At 36.0% G+C, this 22,742-nt stretch overlaps 1 protein-coding gene across 2 annotated transcripts in view; it reads left to right on the plus strand.

Moving 5' to 3' along the window:
- NECAB1 (N-terminal EF-hand calcium binding protein 1) overlaps positions 1–22,742 on the plus strand; it is a 276,794-nt gene that overhangs the window by 8,979 nt on the left and 245,073 nt on the right. The gene's annotated exons all lie outside the window — the stretch shown is intronic.

Genomic DNA, 22,742 nt, shown 5'->3' on the forward strand with positions numbered 1-22,742 from the left:
CATCTCCATCTGCTCTGGCCTTTCAACCCTTAGTCAGCTTGAGAACTCTGAGGTATTTCTTACATTCCTGGTCAAAGGCACTTTATCTGGGAAGCACTCATCAACTCCACCAGAGAGAGCTCCACCCTCTCTCTCCATACTTTGGCATGTATTGATTATTGCCCTTTGTGAGGACTAAAATTGTTTGTTGGTGATTCTACTTCTCTAAACCAAACATGCCTTTCTATGGTAAGGAACTTGTCTTATGAGTAGACACTATGCCTAGGCAATACTAGGTGCTCAATGGATATTTGTTTAATGAATTAATAATAAAGTACATTCTACTCCATTATCCATCTCCCTTCCCGCTGTCCACTCTTCCCTCTGCCTTTCATCCCACTTACTCTTCTCCCTCATTCTCAGTGTAAAGTGAGGGGAGGACAGGGTCAGGCAGGTATGGGTTTAAATCACAGCTATGCCACCTAGTAGCTGTGTGACTTTGGGTAAGTAACAAACTCTGTACCCTCAGCTTTCTCATCTACAAAATAGAGATAATGACATCTACCTATGTCATGGAGTTTTAAACAATAAATGAGATAACATATGAAAATTTCCCAGGGCAGTGCATAACATATAGTAAGAATTTATACCTGCTCATTTTTCTGGTATTATTAGGATTAATGTGATCAGTATACTACTGAAAGCCTGAGTTGTTTTTGTGTTGTGGTGCTTTGGAGACACTTGGTGACATTCTAGTCATTTTTATTTCAGTGGAGTTTAGTTGGAAAAGCAGACTATTTACCATACAAGCAGAATTGAAAAACAGGAAAAGGATAGGGATAATCTAATGTAAATGAGAGGATATTAGCATAAAAAATCTTTCTGTACCATGTGCTCATCACATTCTGTATTGGCAAATAAACAGGTGCTACATGTACTTCTCACATGATAGAATACCTTATGGACTGCATAATTGGTGATGGAATAACACAGGGAGTAAGGGACTATAAGCAGTATGATAGATAGCATGCCACAGTACAGATTTAATTTTGGAATCTATCTCACATGAAAGGGAAGCTTCTGGAGAAATTGGAAAAAACTAATACATGATTAGAGAGATCTTGGCGGGGGGTTGGTTGTTGTTTTTAAATCATAGACTAGGGTCCTAGACATAAAGATAGACCTTAAAATAGTATTGTATAACAGAGACACAAGTGCTTTGATCTAAAGAGCCTAAAATTAAACACAGAAATGCAAAACTTACTTCTATGCAGGTCGAATGAAAATGGAAATGATAACATGGGCATTTGTAAAATATACAAAAAGAATTTTTTTAACATTCTCAAAGGGCAAAATAAAAAGGCTCATTGTAATGAATAATATCATCTAATTCCACTTGTAGATGTGCATTTGCTAAGATCTGCTGCCATCCTTGATCTGCCTTTCTTGGTCAGCAAATAGGCAGGCTGTATGAATGACACTTTTGATCCCAATGTAATGACTGATCTCTTTAAGAGATCATTATAGTTCTCCTCAGTGGCCTTTAGACCACTCCAATAACCTGTACATTGTAAATCTGTGAGGGTAGAGACCATGCCTATTACACATAGCACCAGGCCCACAGTGGTGAGCCAAATGCCTGTCACAACATAGGTGCTCAATAAATATTTGTAACTTTATTTGTAAGAAGTGCATTACCAACAATTTGACCTAGAAAACTGAAGAAACTTAATCATATATATCAGTTAATCAAACTAAGCACTGTTATTGTTTATCTGTTGTTTATTAATCAATAATATTTGTAAAATTTATTGAGGATATATTATGGGCTACACCCTACACTAGATGCTTTGTATATATTGTCTTCAGTTATTATGAAAAGTCTACAGAATAGCCAGTTTAGATCGGTGGTAAGAACACAGGTTTTAGTTTTATGACTTTGAGCAAGTTACTCAACTTCCCCTTGCCTCAGTTTCCTCATCTGTGAAAGAGGGGTAATATTATTTCTCTTATGCCTCTAAAACTCTTAGTCTTGATCTTGCATATAGTAGTAATTGTACAATATTTTTAGCTATTTTTAATATTTCTCCTTTTTTTAGGTGAAGTTCAGAGAGTTTAAATAATTTTCTGGGTTATATTGTATGTTAACAGCAGAATTTTGAACTCAGGTTTATCTGACTCCAAATTTGGTGATCTTTTCACTTTACTGTATATGGCACATATATATGTACTTCAGTCTACAAATATATAAATATAATTATAACCTGAATTTGCAAAGAGCTTGAATATGATATTCTGATTTCCCAATGCACTAGTTTTCTTGACTTAATGCACTAATTTTCTTGGTAATATGAAAGAATTATGACTCTTTGAATGACTAATCTACTTCAAGAAAATAATGCTGGCATTAAAACCCCTGGTCTAAGAACAGTTGTTGTATATGTGTGTTTAGAAATATTTTGAAGATTTCATTGGATCATTATATAACTAATGTTATTAGATTAAATGAGAATTTCTAAGAGTCTTTTAATTTGGTTACCCAAAGTTTGGTTTATTCAGTTAAAATGTAAGAATATGACCTCAAGTAGAGGGGTGAAACAAAGGTTCTGGTAAGTAGGAATATTTTTTGAAGACAGAAACTTTCAGAGTACCATCGAGAGGCCAGATTCTGTTTCCTGTGTATTAATAACAAGGCTGTCCTTTGACAAGAGCTACTTAGTCAAGTTTCACTGGCCCCCCCACTGGATGCCACAGTCCCTCTGATCTTCTAATAAGGGATATGAGACACAAATAAAGATGACAAGATTAAGGACTGGGTGCTGTAAAGTAGGATTACTGGCATAAGGCTGATTTTCATTTCGTAATGCCTCACTATTTCTCAAACATTTTGGTGAAAATTAGTGAAACTGAGAATCAGATAGCTTATTACAGAGGAGGGTTCTCAGAGAGCTCTAGATTCATGTTTGCTTTCAGGCATAGGCAAACTTGCAAACTCTTCCTACACATCTGCCAGCTTGAAAGTCAAAGAAAAGTCTAATAAGAGTGATTCATTAAACAAACAAGCAAACAAGCATACAACAAACACCTCATACCCTAACAATGACCCTACTGGGAGAAGTGATTCATCAAGGAGTTCAATATGTGGGAGCGCACGAGTGAAAGTCCTGACTGTAATGATTTGTTTTAAATTAAAAAAAAAATTTATTGAAGTATAGTTGATTGACAGTATCGTTCAGTTATATACATATATGTATATATATATATATATTCTTTTTTTTTTTTTTTTTGCGGTATGCGGGCCTCTCACTGCTGGGGCCCCTCCCCTTGTGGAGCACAGGCTCCGGACATGCAGGCTCAGCGGCCATGGCTCACAGGCCCAGCCACTCGGCGGCACGTGGGATCCTCCTGAACCAGGGCACGAACCTGTGTCCCCTGCATTGGCAGGCGGACTCCCAACCACTGCGCCACCAGGGAAGCCCTATATATATTCTTTTTCAGATTCTTTTCACATATAGTTTATACATAATACTGTGTATAGTTCCCTGTGCTACATTGTAGATCCTTGTTGGTTATCTGTTTTATACATAGTAGTGTTATATTAATACATAGTAGTAAGGTTAATCCCAGCCTCCTAATTTATCCCTCCTCCCACCCATCTTTCCCCTTTGGTAACCATAAATTTGTTTTCTATGTCTGTGAGTCTCTTTCTATTCTGGAATTAAGTTCATCTGTGTCTTTTTTTTCTTTTAGATTCCATATATAAGCAATGTCATATGATATTTGTCTTTGTTTAGCTTACTTCACTTTGCATGATAATTTCTAGGTCTATCCATTTTGCTGAAATGGCATTATTTTATTCTTTTTTATGGTTGAGTAATACTTCATTGTGTGTGTGTGTGTGTGTATGTGTATATATATATATATATATATATATATATATATATATATATATATATATATACGACATCTTCTTTATCCATTCATCTATCAAAGGACATTTAGTTTGCTTCTATGTCTCCACTATCATAAATAGGGCTGAAATGAACATTGGGGTGCATGTATCTTTTTAAAATATGGTTTTCTCTGGATATATGCCCAGGAGTGGGATTGTAAGATCATATGGTAGCTCTATTTTTAGTTTTTTAAGGAACTTCCATACTGTTCTCCATAGTGGCTGTACCAGTGTACATTCCCACCAACAGTGTAGGAGGGTTCCTTTTTCTCCACACACTCTCCAGCATTTACTGTTTGTAGACTTTTTGATGATGGCCATTCTGACCGGTGTGAGGTGATACCTCATTGTAGTTTTGATTTGCATTTCTCTAATAATTAGTGATGTTGAGCATCTTTTCATGTGCCTTTTGGCCATCTGTATGTCTTCTTTGGAGAAATGTCTATTTAGATCTTCTGCCCATTTTTGATTGGGTTGTTTGTTTTTGTGATATTGAGCTGCATGAGTTGTCTGTATATTTTGGAGATTTATTCCTTGTCGGTTGTATGATTTGCAAATATTTTCTCCCATTCTGTGGGTTGTCTTTTCGTTTTGCTTATGGTTTCCTTTGCTGTGCAAAAACTTTTAAGTTTAATAGGTCCCACTTTTTAATTTTTGATTTTATTTCCATTACTCTAGGAGGTGGATCCATAAAGATATTGCTGCAATTTATGTCAGAGAGTGTTCTGCCTATGTTTTCCTCTAAGAGTTTCATAGTAAACAGCCTTACATTTAGGTCTTTAATACATTTTGAGTTTATTTTTGCATATGTTGTTAGAGAATATTCTACTTTCATTCTTTTACATGTAGCTGTACAGTTTTCCCAGCACCACTTACTGAAGAGACTGTCCTTGCCCCATTGTATACTCTTGCCTTCTTTGTCATATATTAATTGACCATAGGTGCCTGAGTTTATTTCTGGGCTTTCTATCCACCTCCATTAATCTTAATTTCTGTTTTTGTGCCAATACCATACTGTTTTGATGACTGTAGGTTTGTAGTATAATCTGAAGTCAGGGAGCCTGATTCCTCCAGCTCCGTTTTTCCTTCTCAAGATTGCTTTGGCTATTTGGAGTCTTTTGTGTTTCCATACAAATTAAAATTTTTTTGCTCTAGTTCTGTGAACAATGCCATTGGTAATTTGATAGGGATTGCATTGGATCTCTAGATAGCATTGGATCTGTAGATTGCCTTGGATAGTGGAGTCATTTTGACAATATTGATTCTTTAAATCCAAGAACATGGTATATCTTTCCAGCTGCTTATGTCTTCTTTGATTTCTTTCATCAGCATCTTATAGTTTTTAGAGTACTGATCTTTTGTCACCTTAGGTAGGTTTATTCTTAGGTATTTTATTCTTTTTGATGTAATGGTAAATGGGATTGTTTCCTTAATTTCTTTCTGATCTTTCATTGTTAGTGTATAAAAATACAAGCGATTTCTCTTTATTAGTTTTGTATCCTGCCACCTTACTGAGTTTGATGAGCTCTCATAGTTTTCTGGTAACATCTTTAGGATTTTCTATGTAGAGTAAGTCCACTACATAAGAATGAGTTCCACTCCGAGAGTGTGTTCGTATGTCCAATTTGTTCATAACTCCAACGAAGTTAGCCTAGGTACTCAACTAATACAATCAGCTATATAGTACTGTACTGTAATAGGTTTATAATACTTTTAACACAAATAATACACAACAAACAAACACAAAAAATACAGAAAACATTTTTATTCTTACAGTACAGTACCTTGAAAAGTACAGTAGTATAGTACAACAGCTGGCATACAGGGGCTGGCATCATCAAATGAAGAGGCAAGAAGAGTTACTGACTGAAGGAGAGAGAGGAGGTGGGAGATGGTAGAGCTGAAGGATCGTCAGCAATAGGAGACGGAGTGCAAGCTACAATGTCACTCAGGCCTGACATTGATGGAATGCATGTTTGCATCTTTGGAAGTTCACAACTTGAAGGTTCGTATGTAGCAGACTTACTTATAGTATCATGTCATCTGCAAACAGTGACAGTTTTACTTCTTTTCCAATTTGGATCCCTTTTATTTCTTTTCTTTGATTGCCATGGCTAGGACTTCCAAAACTATGTTGAATTAAAGTGGTAAGAGAGGACATCCTTGTCTTGTTTCCAATATTAGAGGAAATGCTTTCAGCTTTTCACCACTGAGTGTGATGTTAGCTGTGGGTTTGTCATATGTTGAGGTATGTTCCCCTTATGAACATTGTCTGTAGAATTTTTATTATAAATGGATGTCGAACTTTATCAAAAGGTTTTTTTTGCATCTATTGACATGATCATATGGTTTTTATTCTTCAGTTTGTTAATGTGGTGTATCACACTGATTGATTTGCAGATATTGAAAAATCTTGCATCCCTGGGATAAATTCCACTTGATCATGGTATATGATCCTTTTAATGTATTGTTGGATTCGGTTTGCTAGTATTTTGTTGAGGATTTTTGTGTCTATATTCATCAGTGATATTGGCCTATAATTTTCATTTTTGTGGTATTGTTGTCTGTTTTTTTTGTCGGTGTGATGGTGGCCTCATAGAATGAGTTTGGAAGTGTTCATTCCTCTGCAATATTTTGGAATAGTTTTTGAAGGATAGGTGTTAACTCTTCTTTAAATGTTTGATAGAATTCATCTGTGAAACCATCTGGTCCTGGCCTTTTGTTTGTTGGGAGTTTTTAAATCACAGATTAAATTTCAGTACATATAATTGGTCTCATTTTTTGAGGGGTTTTGGTATTAAAGCCAGATTTATTTAGAGTAAATATATGACAGGTATCATTATTTTCTCAAATAGCAATCTCAGGATATCTCACCTATGAAGAAAAGTGATTATGTCATTTCCATAACTTCTGGAGGTTTAGTAACAGTTCTCTCCCCAATCTGATCATACTGACATTGATTCTAAATCAAGGCCAATATGGAAAGGCAAAGAAGATAGCTTGGTTTAGCCAGACAGACAACCTACAATAACAGGAAAAGACACTGTAAGTTACAGTGACCCTATCTCTGCAAAGGTATGAATTTAGACTACACAAGCAGCAACATCTGCAAATATTGAATATGCCCACAATGAGACACCTTTGAACAAGGACAGCAAGAAATTCCATTGAGTGACCTTCACATTTTTCCTACAGCTCTGGTCCTACGACAACTTCAAAGTTAAGAATGTGGGAGTGAGAAGACATGCATTTTTACTCTGATCCTACCTCCTTGCAAAAATTCACAAGGTTTCCGGGCCTCAGTTTCCCCATCTGTAAAATGATTGTATTGGATTCATTCTAGTGTTACAATTTTGGAAGAAAATCCAGTTATCCAACTCATAGTTTCCAATTCAATTTGCTGTGACACTCTGTTGAACCAGCCATTTTTTATTCCTTTCAACATGTCCATGCTTTCAAAGTTCAGGTTCAACCATCATTTTTATTTTATTTTTTTAATTTTGATTTAAAGGATAATTTTAATAGTTAAAATGATCGAGTATCCTGTATATGTCAAGATTGCTCTGCATTTTTTTCTTTTTATAATCTCGACAAATCCATAAAGCACATTTTTATAAGACACATTATTGTTATCCCTATCTATATTAGTTTCCTAGGGCTGCTGTAATAAAATTATCACAAATGGTGTGGCTTAAAACAACAGAAATTTATTCTCTCACAGTTATGGATGACCAAAGTCCAAAGTCATGTTGTCGGCATAGCCATACTCCAGAGGCTCTAGGGGAGAATCCTTCCTTGCTTCTTCCAGTTTATGGTGGCTGTGAGGCCACCATAAACTTGGTCTGAGGCCACATCACTGTAATCTTTACCTTTGTCTTCACATTGCCTTCCCTTTATACCTGTGTCTTCTCTTTTTCTGTCTCTTTTTATTTTTTGAATTTTATTATATTTATTTAATTTTTATACAGCAGGTTCTTAATAGTTATCTATTTAATACATATTAGTATATATATGTCAATCCCAATCTCCCAAATCACCCCACCACAACCATCACCCCCCACCCTCACTTACCCCCCTGGTGTCCATACATTTGTTCTCTACATCTGTGTGTCTATTTCTGCCTTGCAAACTGGTTCATCTGAACCATTTTTCTATATTGCACATATATGCATTACTATACAATATTTGTTCTTCTCTTTCTGACTTACTTCACTCTGTGTGACAGACTCCAGGTCCACCAATGTCTCTATAAATGGCCGAATTTCATTCCTTTTTATGGCTGAGTTATATTCCATTGTGTATATGTGCCACATCTTCTTTATCCATTCATCTGTTGATGGACACTAAGGTTGCTTCTATGTCCTGGCTATTGTAAATAGTGCTGCAATGAACATTGTGGTACATGAGTCTTTTTGAATTATGGTTTTCTCTGGGTATATGCCCAGTAGTGGGATTGCTGGGTCATATGGTAGTTCTATTTTTAGTTTTTGAAGGAACCTCCATACTGTTCTCCATAGTGGCTGTATCAATTTACATTCCCACCAACAGTGCAAGAGGGTTCTCTTTTCTCCACAGCCTCTCCAGCATTTACTGTTTGTAGATTTTTTGGTGATGGCCATTCTGACTGGTGTGAGGTGATATCTCATTGTAGTTTTGACTTGCATTTCTCTAATAATTAGTGATGTTGAGCAGCTTTTCATGTGCCTCTTGGCCAACTGTATGTCTTCTTTGGAGAGATGTCTATTTAGGTCTTCTGCCCTTTTTTGGATTGGGTTGTATTTTTTTTAAAATATTGAGCTGCTTGAGCTCTTTATATATTTTGGAGATTAATCCTTTGTCTGTTGATCTGTTTGCAAATATTTTCTCCCATTCTGAGGGCTGCCTTTTCATCTTGTTTATAGTTTCCTTTGTTGTGCAAAAGCTTTTAAGTTTAATTAGGTTCCTTTTTTTTATTTTTGCTTTTATTTCCATTACTCTAGGAGGTGCGTCAAAAAAGACCTTGCTGTGATTTATGTTAAAGAATGTTCTTCCTATGTTTTCCTTTAAAAGTTTTATAGTGTCCCATCTTACATTTAGCTCTTTAATCCATTTTGAGTTTAATTTTGTGTGTAGTGTTAGGGAGTGTTCTCGTTTCATTCTTTTGCTTGTAGCTGTCCAGCTTTCCTAGTCCCACTTATTGAAGAGACTGTCTTCTCCATTGTATATTGTTGCCTCCTTTGTCACAGATTCGTTGACCATAGGTGCATGGGTTTATCTCTGGGATTTCTATCCTGTTCCATTGATCTATATTTCTGTTTTTGTGCCAGTACCATATTGTCTTGATTACTGTAGCTTTGAGTATAGTCTGAAGTCAGGGAGTCTGATTCCTCCAACTCTGTTTTTTTCCCTCAAGATTGCTTTGGCTATTTGGTGTATTTTGTGTCTCCATACAAATTTTAAGATTTTTGTTCTAGTTCTGTAAACCATTGGTAATTTGATAGTGATTCCATTGAATCTGTATATTGCTTTGGGTAATATACTCACTTTCACAATATTGATTCTTCCAATCCAAGAACGTGGTATATCTCTCCATCTGTTTGTGTCATCTTTGATTTCTTTCATCAGTGTCTTATAGTTTTCTGAGTAGAGGTCTTTTACCTCCTTATGTAGGTTTATTCCTAGTTATTTTATTCTATTAATTTTTTGCAGTGGTGAATGGGATTGTTTCCTTATTTTCTCTTTCTGATCTTTTGTTGTTAGTGTACAGAAATGTAAGAGATTTCTGTGCATTAATTTTGTATCCTGCAAATTTACCAGATTCACTGATTAGCTCTAGTAGTTTTCTGGTGGCATCTTTAGGATTACCTATGTATAGTACCATGTCATCTGCAAACAGTGACAGTTTTACTTCTTTTCCAACTTTTATGCCTTTTATTTATTTTTCTTCCCTGATTGTTGTGGCTAAGACTTCCAACACTATGTTGAATAATAGTGGTGAGAGTGTACATCCTTGTCTGGTTCCTGATCTTAGAGGAAATGCTTTCAGTTTTTCACCATTGAGAATGATGTTTGCTGTGGGTTTTGTCATATATGGCTTTTATTGTGTTGAGGTAGGTTCCTTCTGTGCCCACTTTCTGGCAAGTTTTTAATCATAAATCAGTGTTGAGTTTTGTCAGAAGCTTTTTCTGCATCTATTGAGATGATCATATGGTTTTTCTCCTTCAATTTGTTAATATGGGGTGTCACATTGATTGATTTACGTATATTGAAGAATCCTTGCATCCCTGGGATAAATCCCACTTGATCATGGTGTATGATCCTTTTAATGTGTTGTTGGATTCTGTTTGCTAGTATCTTCTTGAGGATTTTTGTATGTATATTCATCAGTTATATTGGTCTGTAATTTTCTTTTTTTGTAGTATCTGTCTGGGTTTGGTATGAGGGTGATGGTGGCCTCGTAGAATGAGTTTGGGAGTGTTCCTTCCTCTGAAATTTGTTGGAAGAGTTTGAGAAGGATAGATGTTAGCTCTTCTCTAAATGTTTGATAGATTTCACCTGTGAAGCCATCTGGTCCTGGACTTTTGTTTGTTGTAAGATTTTTAATCACAGTTTCAGTTTCATTACTTGTGATTGGTCTGTTCATATTTTCTATTTTATCCTGGTTCAGTCATGGGAGGTTATACCTTTCTAAGAATTTGTCCATTTCTTCCAGGTTGTCCATTTTATTGGGATAGAGCTGCTTGTAGTAGTCTCTTACGATTCTTTGTATTTCTGTGGTGTCCACTGTAACTTCTCCTTTTTCATTTCTAATTTTATTCATTTGAGTAGTCTCCCTCTTTTTCTTGCTGAGTCTCACTAAAGGTTTATCTGTTTTGTTTATCTTCTTAAAGGACCAGCTTTTAGTTTTATTGATCTTTGCTATTGTTTCTAATTTATTTATTTCTTCTCTGATCTTTATGATATCTTTCCTTCTACTAACTTTGGGTTTTGTTTGTTCTTCTTTCTGTAGTTCCTTTAGGTGTAAGGTTAGATTGTTTATTTGAGATTTTTCTTGTTTCTTGAGGTAGCATTGTATTGCTATAAACTTTCCTCTTAGAATTGCTTTTGCTGGGTCCCATAGGTTTTGGATTGTTGTGTTTTCATTTTCTTTTGTCTCTAGGTATTTTTTGATTTCCTCTTTGAATTCTTCAGTGACCCATTGGTTGTTTAGTAGCATATTGTTTAGCCTCCATGTGTTTGTGGGGTTTTATGTGGTTTTTTTCCTGGTTGTTGATTTCTCATTTCAGAGTGTTGTCAATGGAAAAGATGCTTGATATTATTTCAATCTTCTTAAAATTACTCAGATTTTCTTTGTGGCTCAGCATTTGATCTATTCTGCAGAATATACCATGTGCACTTGAAAAGAATGTGTATTCTGCTGCTTTTAAATGGAATGCTCTATAAATATCAATTAAGCCAAGCTGGTTTAATGTGTCATTCAAGGCCTATGTTTCCTTATTGATTTTCTGTCTGGATGATCTGTCTATTGATGTAAGTGGAGTGTTAAAGTCCCCCACGCTTATTGTGTTACTGTCAATTTCTCCTTATGTCTGTTAACATTTGCCTTACACATTGAGATCCTCCTGTGTTGGGTGCATATATGTTTACAATTTTTTAATCTTCTTCTTGGATTGATGGCTTGGTCATTATGTAGTGCCCTTCCTTGTCTCTTGTAGCATTCTTTATTTTAAAGTCTATTTTATTGATATGAGTTTTGCTACTCCAGCTTTCTTTTGATTTCTCTTTGCATGGAATATCTATTCATCCCCCTCACTTTCATTCTGTAATTGTCTCTAGAACTGAAGTGGGTCCCTTGTAGACAACATGTATATGAGTCTTGTTTTGTATTCATTCAGCCAGTCTATGCCTTTTGATTGGAGCATTTAATCCATTACTTTTAATTATCAATGTATATGTTGTTGTTGCCATTTTGTTAATTGTTTTGGATTTGTTTTCGTAGATCTTTTTTCTTCCTTTCATCTTTTGTTCTCTTCTCTTGGGATTTTATTACCATCTTTAGTTTTGTGTTTGGATTCTTTTTCTTTTTGTGTGTATATCTATTATAGATTTTTCGTTTGTTGTTACCATGAGGTTTTGAATGATCAGTCTATATGTACACATGATTATTTTATAAAGTTGCTGATTTCTTAATTTCAAATGCATTTCAAATATCTTGCATGTGTACTCCTCTCCTCTTACATTTACTGATTTTGATATAATATTTTTGTGTGGATGATTTCCTACCTTTACTGTATGTTTTTTTTTACCAGTGAGCTTTCCCATTTTGTAATTTTCCTTTATCTAGTTGTGACCTTTTCTTTTCTGCTTATAGAAGTTTCTTTAGCATTTGTGTAATTCTGGTTTGGTGGTGTGAATTCTTTTAGTTTTTTTTGGTCTGTAAAGCTTCTTATTTCTCCATCAAATCTGAACAAGAGCCTTGTGGGTAGAGTATTTTTGGTTTTAGGTTTTTCCCTTTCAACATTTTAAATATATTGTGCCACTCCCTTTTGGCCTGTAGAGTTTCTGCTGAAAAATCAGCTGATAGTCTTATGGGGGTTCCCTTGTATGTTATTTGTTGATTTTCCCTTGTTGCTTTTAATATTTTCTCTTTGTCTTTAATTTTTGAGAATTTTATTACTATGTATCTCTGCATGCTCCACCTTGAGTTTATCCTGCCTTGGGACTCTCTGTGCTTCCTGGACTCGGGTGACTGTTTTCCTTCTCATGTTAGGGATATTTTCAGCTATTATCTCTTCAAATATTTTCTCAGGTCCTTTCTCTCCCTCTTTTCCTTCTGGGACCCCTATAATGTGAATGTTGGTGTGTTTGACATTGTCCCAGAGGTCTCTTAAACTGTCCTCATTTCTTTTCATTCTTTTTTCTTTATTCTATTCTATGGCAGTGATTTCCACCACTCTGAATTCCAGCTCACTGATTAATTCTTCTGCCTTATTTATTCTGCTATAGTTTCATTCTAGTGTGTTTTTCATTTCAGTTATTGTATTCGTTTACTCTGTTTGGTTGTTACTTATATTTTCTATCTCTTTGCTGAGAACTTCCTGTAACTTCCTGATCTGTGCATCTATTCTTTTCCCGAGTTCTTGGATCATCCTTACAATCATTACTTGGATCTCTTTCTTGAGTAGATTTCCTATCTCTACTTCACTTAGTTGTTCTTCTGGGGTTTTATCTTGTTTCTTCATCTGAAACATATTCCTTTTCCATCTCAATTTGTCTAAATTTCTATTTTTATGTATGTAGTAGCTTAGTTACATTTCTCAGCCTTGGAGAAGTGGCCTTCTGTAGGGGATGGCCAATGTGCTTCAGCAGTACACTCCTCTCTCTTCACCCAAGCGCCAGGGACCAGCTGGTCCCAGGGTAGTTTCTGACCTGCATTTGCAGACTCAGTTCCACAGGCTGCAGGATTGTAGTTTCCTTCTTTTTGGTTTCTGCCCCTTGGTGGGGGAGGATGGTCTAGAGGCTTGTGCAGGCTTCCTGGCTGAAGGGGCTGGTGCCTGTCCATTGGTGGGTGGAGCTGGATCTTGGCCCTCTTGTGGGTAGGGTGGTGGCAATGGACATGTATAGAGGTGGCTGTTGGCTCAGGAAGTTTTAGTTAGGCTGTCTCATGATATGTGGGGTTGTGTTCCTGCCCTGTTGGCTGTTTGGCCTGAGGCATCCTGGCAGTACAGCTTACAGGCTGTTCGGTTGGGCCAGGTCTCCATGCCAAGGATCCAAAATGTCTGCCTCCAACCAGAGGTCACATAGGTTGCTGCTATGTCCACCACCAGCTTTTATGACCCCAGAGAGAACCACAGCTGTGCCTCGCCTCCCCAGGTGACCCTACAAGACCATCAGATAGGTCTGGCCCACACCCCTATGAAGTCACTACTTTTGCCATGGGTTTTGAAGTGCACGAGACCTTGTGTGCATCCTCCAAGAGTGGAGTTTCTGTTTCCCCTAGTCCTGTGGCTCTCCTGCAAACAAGCCCCACTTGCTTTCAAAGCCAGCTGCTATGGGGAATCATCATCCTGATGCCAGAACCCTAGGCTGGGGAACATGGCATGAGGCTCAGAGCTCTCACTCCTGTAGGAGAACTTCCACCGTATAATTATTCTCTAGTTTGTGTGTCGCCCACACAGGTCTTATGGGATTTGATTATATAATGAGTTTGCTCTTCCTCCCTTATCATGGTTTAGTCTTTAAGTCTTTGGATATAGAATATAGTTTCTTGGTATATTCCAGTCCTTTTGTTCAGCAGTTAGTTGTGATTTTGGTGTGCCTGTGAGAGGAGGTGAGCTCAATGTCCTTTTATTCTGCCATATTGTTGAAACTCCCCTGCTGAAACCTGTGATTCTCCAGTTTTAGATGCTCATTAACAAAGCCAGATGAAGAGATATGTAGGGTGAGGTCCTGAACAAAGTAGCTTCTGTGGTTATGGAGTTTAGGGACCTGCACAATGGCATGTGGAAGCATTCTGGCTCCCCAACCTGGAAGCTTGATTTATTTATTTTGTCTACAAAGTAAGAGAAAACAAATTTTCTATTTTCATAGTATATATATATATTAGTATATAGTATATACTAGTATATAGTATATACTAGTATATAGTGTATATATATAAATGTAAAACAGTTTCACACTCATAATTATTTTTTTCTACAAAGTAGGGGAAAAAAATTTTCCATTTCTGTAGTATAGTTTTTTTCTAAAATGTAAAGCAGTTTCACACTCATAAATGTGTTACTTTTCTGCCAAAAGCAGAAAACTGTTAAAATTTTTATCTTCATGTAGCTGGGCTTATCAGTTGTCACAGAAACAAGTAGAAAATTTAGATTCAAATTACTGAGCTCATCATATGACTGTCATGGGCAGCCAAAAGCTGTGAAGTCAGACCCTGCTCCAATAACAGATCTTGAAGTATATAAAGCACAATGTCTACCCTAAAATGTGACTTCTTCCTTAAGCACTTTCTGTAATCCAGATCTATGGATTGGTAGCTCAACATTCCTTTCCCTTTCTGTTTTGAAATGTAACCATTTCCTGTACACCATCTATATCCAGGAGGCCTGTAGCATTGTAGTTAAACTTATGACTTTGCAGTCACATTTCCTGGGTTCAAATTCCTGTTCCACTTACTCTGTGAACGGGCAAGTTATTTAACTTTCTCATCTGTAAAATGGAGATAAAGACAGTGCCTCTCTCACAGGCTTGTTGAAAGATTAAATGAGATAACACACAAATTTCTTGGAAAGGTGCTTGACCCTTAAGAAATTCTTAATAAGTGTTATCTATTTCCAGTTTTTATCTTAATGCTTATTCTTATTTGGTGGGACTGTCAATCATAGTGTCCTTCCCACCCTGCCAGTGGTGCTGAATTATTCACCTAACAGTGCCCAGATGTTCTGTCCCTGATAACCTTACTAAGCCCCCCGAGCTGCCCTGGTGCTTTTCCTACCTTTGTCCTGCTCATTCAGGTTTTCCTATTGTTTGCAATACAATAGTCTTAATATAATTTCTATCTGTGCTTGGAGATGCCCTATATGCATAAGACAGCCTTTGAGTTCTATACTCTACACTCCAAACTGAAGAAACTCATTTCATCTTTATTTATGGTTTTTAAATAAAATAAAGAAGTGAGAAAAAATCAAATATATGTGATACATTCAGTATACAAGGCTCTCCTTGACATTAAAAATATTGCAGTGCCGGATTATGTTGGCTATGTCTTCATGGTGTCAAAATAACCAGTGGATCAGTGTATTTCTTTAAGAGTAGAAATTTTTATTTTTCACGTAGTAGCTCAACTGATCATTACTTACACAGTGGATTTTTTTTTTGTTGTTTGTTTGTTTGCGGTACACGAGCCTCTCACTGTCGTGGCCTCTCCTGCTGCAGAGCAGAGGCTCCGGACGCACAGGCTCAGTGACCATGGCTCACGGACCCAGCTGCTCCACGCAGCATGTGGGATCCTCCCGGACCGGGGCACGAACCCGTGTCCCCTGCATCGGCAGGCGGACTCTCAACCACTGAGCCAGCAGGGAAGCCCCTAAACAGTGTTTTTAAATGTTTTATTAAATCTAATGAGAACTATGCATAGAAATGATAGTGTAAGATTTGGAGTTAGAAGGTCTTAAGTTTTAGCCTCAGCTCTCCCTCTTTTCCTCTACCTTTCCTTCATTCATTCAATCGTTACTAGGCAATGGTCTTATTTGCCAGATCCTATTTTGGGGACTAAAGATAGAAAATAAATAAGGCTTAATTAAGTCAGTACTATACACACACACACACACACACACACACACAGAGAATACAGGGAATGGAATGGAGTTCAGTTAAATTAAAGTTCATATTCTAGAGGGGGAGATAAACATGAATTAGAAAATAATAATATACTCTAATAAATGTTGTGATGTAAGTTTATATTAGGTTCTATATTGGAGTAATCTTCCTGTAGTATAAATCTGATTCAATCACTTATATGTTCAAAATCCTTAATTTGTTACCTATTGCCTGCAGGATAAAATCCAGACTCCTGAGCATAGTATTACCTGTCCAGCTTCCTCTTACCCTGTTACCTCTGAAGGATACTGCTTCTAACTCCCCCAGCCCTCTGTTAGGAATGGCTTTCATCTCTCTTGTTTCAACCCAAATTTATCCCTCCTATGAAGCCTCTTCTGAATTTGGTTTGGCAGAGAAATATCAAAGCAGTAGGCATTGATTTTTAAAGTAGTTCTGTCATATGCAAGTTTTATAACTTTGGGTAGGTATTTATACCTTTATGCTTGGCTTATAGGGTTGTTGTGATAATTAATTAAATCACACAATTAAAGTACCTTACATGTGACAAATACATAACCAATAAATATTTTGCCTGAGTACACACCACTCTCTCCACTTACCACATTATACTGAACAGTTTGTGGGTATGCTCCCCTACCTTCTATGAGATTGTAAGCTCTTTGAGGTCAGGGACTATACATCTTTACATAACTAGCGATTAATGCTTGATTCATGGTTAGCATTTCGTAAACATTACTAAATTCCTATGGGGAAATAGAGGAAGATAAGTCTAATTCTACCTGGGATGTTGTGGAAACCTCCAGTTGAGTTGAAATTCATTCGAGTAAGTGTGGGTTAGGTGGGGGACAGGTAATTCCAGGTAAAGGGAAAAGCAAGTACAAAGGCACACAACTTGAAAAAATTCTTGGGAATTTGTTACTGAACACAATTTCAAAATTTGTAAAAATATATATTGAATACCTACCATACTCATATCTCAAATTACACTCTTAATCCCAACTGCTTGACTTGCTCCTTCAGCAGCATCCTCCATCACAGGAAACGGCACCACCATTCAGCAATTTCTCCAGCCAAATAGTTTCAGAGGCTTCCATGATTATTCTCTTTCTCTGATAACTCCACATCTAATCCCTTTTGTCTTCGCTGTTAAAGTATCTTCAAAATCTAATCACTTTTCAGTACTTCCACATCTCCACCCTATTAAAGCCTCCATAATCTTGCATCTGGACTACTGCAAAACCCTCCATATTAGAGCTATTGAAAGCTTCAATAAAGTCATGATAAAGGTAAAAACCAAAGTTGATATTATTGGATGTATAATTAGCAAAAACTTGGAAAGTAATTGGAAATATTTAATGAATAAGATGAAGGTATTTAATGGCATGCATTTGAATGGGGAGGAGGGAGTCAGATTTCTAGTTTCTGGCTTGGGTAACTGCATGAGTAATGAGACTGTTAAATTCTTTATGTTGAGAGTGTTTTATGTATTAAAAACTTATTTTTTTGTAATATTGGGGTCACTTTTAGTTATGAGAACTTGCTTATGAATATCTGTTGCTCTGGTGACATTTGTGTCTTTTCCCTTAATATTCTAAATCACTCCTAAATTGTTAAAAATATAATAGCTTGTACATTACCAAGACTTATATGGCTGTGAGAAAATTGATTTAGACTTCAAAAGAAAATAATATTATAGTAATAAGAGTAAATAACCCTAGAAAAGGATTACAATATACCAGATGCTATACTAGGCATACTTTCATTTAATCTCCATAATAATCTTTCAAGAGAGATGATATCATTATCTCAATTTTATCAATGAATAATTTGAGACATAAGTAACTTGTTCAGTGACCTAGAGTAAGTAAATAGAATTTATGTCTAGATTCCACTCTAACCCCAAAGTCCTAGTACTTAACCCAGGATGCTTCATTTATTGAGTCTCATCTCTGTAGTAGGGTTATGCTGTTGAAATCTAGAAATATCAGTCTTTCCACATAAATAACACTAAGTGATTCAATGTAATTTAAAAACAAAAGGCAAAAATATATGGAAATGTTTTGGCTATGATCCAGTTTGAAGGAAGCACGGCATAATGGAGATTTGAAACCAAAAAGGACAATCTTTAATCTTAGCTCTACCATTCATTATTTCATTTATTCATTTGCCTAGTATTTTATAAGTGCCTTTTTTATGCCAGAGACTGTGTTAGGTGGAGAGATTAAAAAATAAAAATTAAAAAAACAGCTTCCTTTGTGGTGCAGTGGATAAGAATCTGCCTGCCAATGCAGGGGACATGGGTTCGATCCCTGGTCCGGGAAGATCCACATGCCACGGAGCAACTAAACCCATGCACCACAGCTACTGAGCCGGCACTCTAGAGCCCATGAGCCAGAACTACTGAAGCCTACGCACCTAGAGCCCGTGCTCCACAACAAGAGAAGCCACTGCAATGAGAAACCCATGCACTACAATGAAGAGTAGCCCCCATTCGCCGCAACTAGAGAAAGCTTGTGTGCAGCAACAAAGACCCAACACAGCCAAAAATAAATAAATTAAAATTAAAAAAAATTAGTATACATTGATTAGGATGTGATCTTGGACAAATTAACCTCTCTGAGCTTATTTTCTCATTTTTAAAGTAGGAATAATAAGACTAAATTAACACGATAGGTGAGGATTAAGCAAGGTAAATATATATAAAGCCCCAAGGACTTTGTTTAGTATATTATGAATATTCAAAACATACCAGTTCCATTTTGCCTTTATTAATTTCGTACAGGTTCTAAAGATATGATTTCTTCACTTGTGGATCAATTATGGAAGGCTGACTGAAAACTGTGAGCCCTTACAATGCTTTGTGTTACTAGGACAAATTATATGTTTGTGTAATGAAAGTAACTACCCTTAGATTTTGGACATAGATCTGGAGAACACTTAATTGATCACCTCTAAACTCTTAGGAACCTGAGGTGGGGAAGAGATATAGGACATGTTGTCCTCTGAGAGCTTAGCATCTTATTGATAAACGAGTGGTAAACACAGAGAAAACTGAATGATAATGTCATCAACAATGCAAAAGGTATCACTATGTTGAATGGTAAATAACCAATGTATAAGAGTTCAGAGAAAGAGGTCTCTGGGCTTTGGATGGCCTAGGTAATCTTATGGAATAATTGTCCTCAACTAAATCTCTGAAGGTGAGTGAAAATTGAGATAGCTATAAAAAAAGAAAGATGGTTATCATTCAAGACCAATTCACTTTAAAGTGACAAAACTCCAATTCAGATTAGTTTAAGTAAAGTTGGGAGTTTGCTGGCTCTTGTAATTGAAATACTCAGGAAATGGTATAGCTTCAGGCCCAGCTATATCTGGGTGTTCAAGAATCACTCTTTCCCTGTCTCCCTCCCTCTTTCTCCATCTCCTTTTTGGTTTTCCTCTGGTTGGTTTTACTTTCAGGTAGGTTTTCTTACTAGGAGTGACAAGATGGCTCCTGGAGTGGCTCCTACCAATTCAACAAGTCAGAATAGAGAGAGAGCATCTCTTTTAAAATGATTTTTGCAAAAATCTCAAGATTTTCTCCGAGTGATCATCTAGAGTCATATGCTTATCCTTGAAGCAATAACTGAGAGATGGAATGAACTGATTTTCCAGGCTTGGATTACATACACCCGCAGAGTAGGATGGGGTGCATAAATCCCCACATAAAATACTTAGAGTGAGAGAGAGGGAAGGTGATATCTCAAGTGAAAATCAAAGTATTTTAAGGGAAATTAGATGTTGATCAGGCAGAAAAAACAGATAATCTTATTTTGGAAGTTAAATTAACTTGGAAAACAGTGATTACCCACTGGGAATGAAGGTATGGAGGAGGGGAAAAGAAAGCAATTCAGTTATGTATTGTATTCCTTTTTCTATATCTAACACCTGTATTAAAACATTTAATTTTTTATTTTGTAGCAAAATTTGCCTACAAATGGAGTATTCTTTACATTGCTAATTTTGAATCTACATTCTCTATAAATGACTAAAATTTCCTCCAACAAACGTTTCCTCTGTCATTCTACGAAGAGACTGAGTAAAGGGGGGTATGTTTTCTTGTTGCCTTTCTCCCAGTCTCGCATAAAATATTATTGTTAACTCTCCATGGAAGTGACATTAAACATATTTTTTTTTACTAAGTTAGAAACACGTCCTTTCTAGTCATGAAAAACTAATAAACACTCATTTCATCAAGGTGAAGACAGGTTTTTTCATATTCAGAGCAAAATTCTGAGTGACAAAACTATTTTGATGAAAGAAATAAGCCTTCCTGATAAACCATCTAAATATTTGGTATCAAGTCAGTGAAAAGCCAGACATTTGACTCAATTATTTGATTTTTTACCCAATTTCTGGGTACTTGGTATATTTTAAACTGAAGGCAGCTTTAACGATCAGCTTCCAGAAATGTGTCACAGGAATGTGCTTTCAGGGACCATGTTTAACCTTGTTGTATTTGTTTTCTTATGCTCCTAAAAAGAAAAGTTAGAATATGAAACTACTTCAGGAAATTATTGTGGTGAATATAGTCAATAAAATTTAGAGTAAAATTCTTTTCAAGATAACAGGTCAACATTTTTTACTCATATAACTCTGATACATAAAGCACAATTTATTCCCCCAAAAAGTCTGTAGAAAACATGGCAGCCACAGTAGGATGTCTAGAGTTCGGAAAATTAAACTGTTGAGTTGATTATTGAGTTAAATGTGTTAGATTTCAAGATGTAATATGAATAAACATAACTGATTTTATCATGTTGATAACATGGCAAGTCAGTTTTTAATAAAGTATTTTAATTCTATATAACATATTCTATCATATATATATATTTAAATAAACTTTTTATTTTAGAATAGTTTTATATTTATAGAGAAACAGGGAAGCTAGCATAGAGAATTATTATATATCTGACATCCAGTTTCCCTTATTATTATAACATTTTATGTTAGTGTGGTACCTTTGTTGCAATCAATGTGCCAATATTGATACATTAACTAAAGTCCATACTTTATTAGATTCCCTTTGCTTTTACCTAATGTCCTTTTTTCTGTTTCAGGATCCCATCCAGGTTGCCACATTACATTTAGTAGCCATATCTCCTTAGATTCCTCTTGGTTGAAACAGTTTCTCAGACTTTCCTTGTTCTTGAGATATTGACAATTTTAAGGAGTAGTAGTCTGGCATTTTGTAGAATGTCTCTTGATTGGAGTTTGTCTCATGTTTTTCTCATGATTAGACTGGGGATATGTGTTGTAGGGAGGAAGGTCACAGAGATAAAGTGCCATTACATCATATCAAAGGTATATACTATCAACATGATTTATGATCACTTAGGTGAGGTAGTGTTTGTCAGTTTTCTCCACTGTAGAGTTTACTCTTTCCTCCCCATTCCATGACTTGACTCTTTGAAAGGAAGTAATTTTGGGCAGCCCACATATAGGGAGTGCGTAGTTGTGCTCTACCTCTTTGAAGACTTAGCATCTTCATGAATTATTTAGAATTCTGCATGGGGTTTTGTCTATTTTTTCTATTTATTGATTGATTAAATATTTATTTATAACATTATGGACATATGGATTTTTATTATGAACATTGTATTGTAATCCAATACTACTCAAATTATTTTGTTGTTCAAATATTTCCTATATTGGCCATTGGGAGCTATTTCAGTTGACTCCTATGTGCCTTTGACATACCATCATAATTGTGAGTGTTTTTTTAGCACTTCCTTACTTTCTGGAATTGTAAGAAGCTCCAGACTCATCTTTTGTAAGTCCTGCCCCAGTCCTAGAATCAGCCACTCTCCCAGGAGCTCTTATCTTTTTTATTGGAGAATGGCATTAGAAACCAAGATCTGAGTGATAGATGTGCTCATTGTTACTGAGGTGCTTCTAAGCTCTCTCAGCTGATGGAGCAAAGAAATATATGTATATACTAACCCATATATATGTACATTTCTATAAATATTTCCATTGGACCCATATACCCATATGTATCTATATTAAGGTAAACCTGAGCTCATGTCAATATCTCAGACTCCAAATGATTACCACATGAATTATTCTAGCCTCCTCCTTTTGCTTATGAGTAACGTCTCACTCCAACAGTGAGAACACTGACTCCCCTATTCAACCATATATTTACATGACTATTCAACTCCAGTATATATGTATAACAATATCAGAATGTTTAACTTGTACTCCCACAGGAAACGATTTTATCAGCTGTAATATAGTGTGTATGAACAGTTTCTTTTGCCTTTAGCTTATAGATTCTACTCATTTCCAAAGTTACCCAGGTCAGAACATCTTTCCCTTTCCCTTACTCCCTTCAGTGAGGTTGTTTCTTACATTTCTGACACAGCTAAATTGTTTTGTCACATTCTTTATTCCATTCTGGGATGTCCTGAACTTAAATAATTGTTTAAGAATTTGCATACATTAAAATTCA

The sequence above is a fragment of the Globicephala melas genome, chromosome 17, assembly GCF_963455315.2.
Source record: "Globicephala melas chromosome 17, mGloMel1.2, whole genome shotgun sequence".
Classification (NCBI taxonomy): Eukaryota; Metazoa; Chordata; class Mammalia; order Artiodactyla; family Delphinidae; genus Globicephala; species Globicephala melas.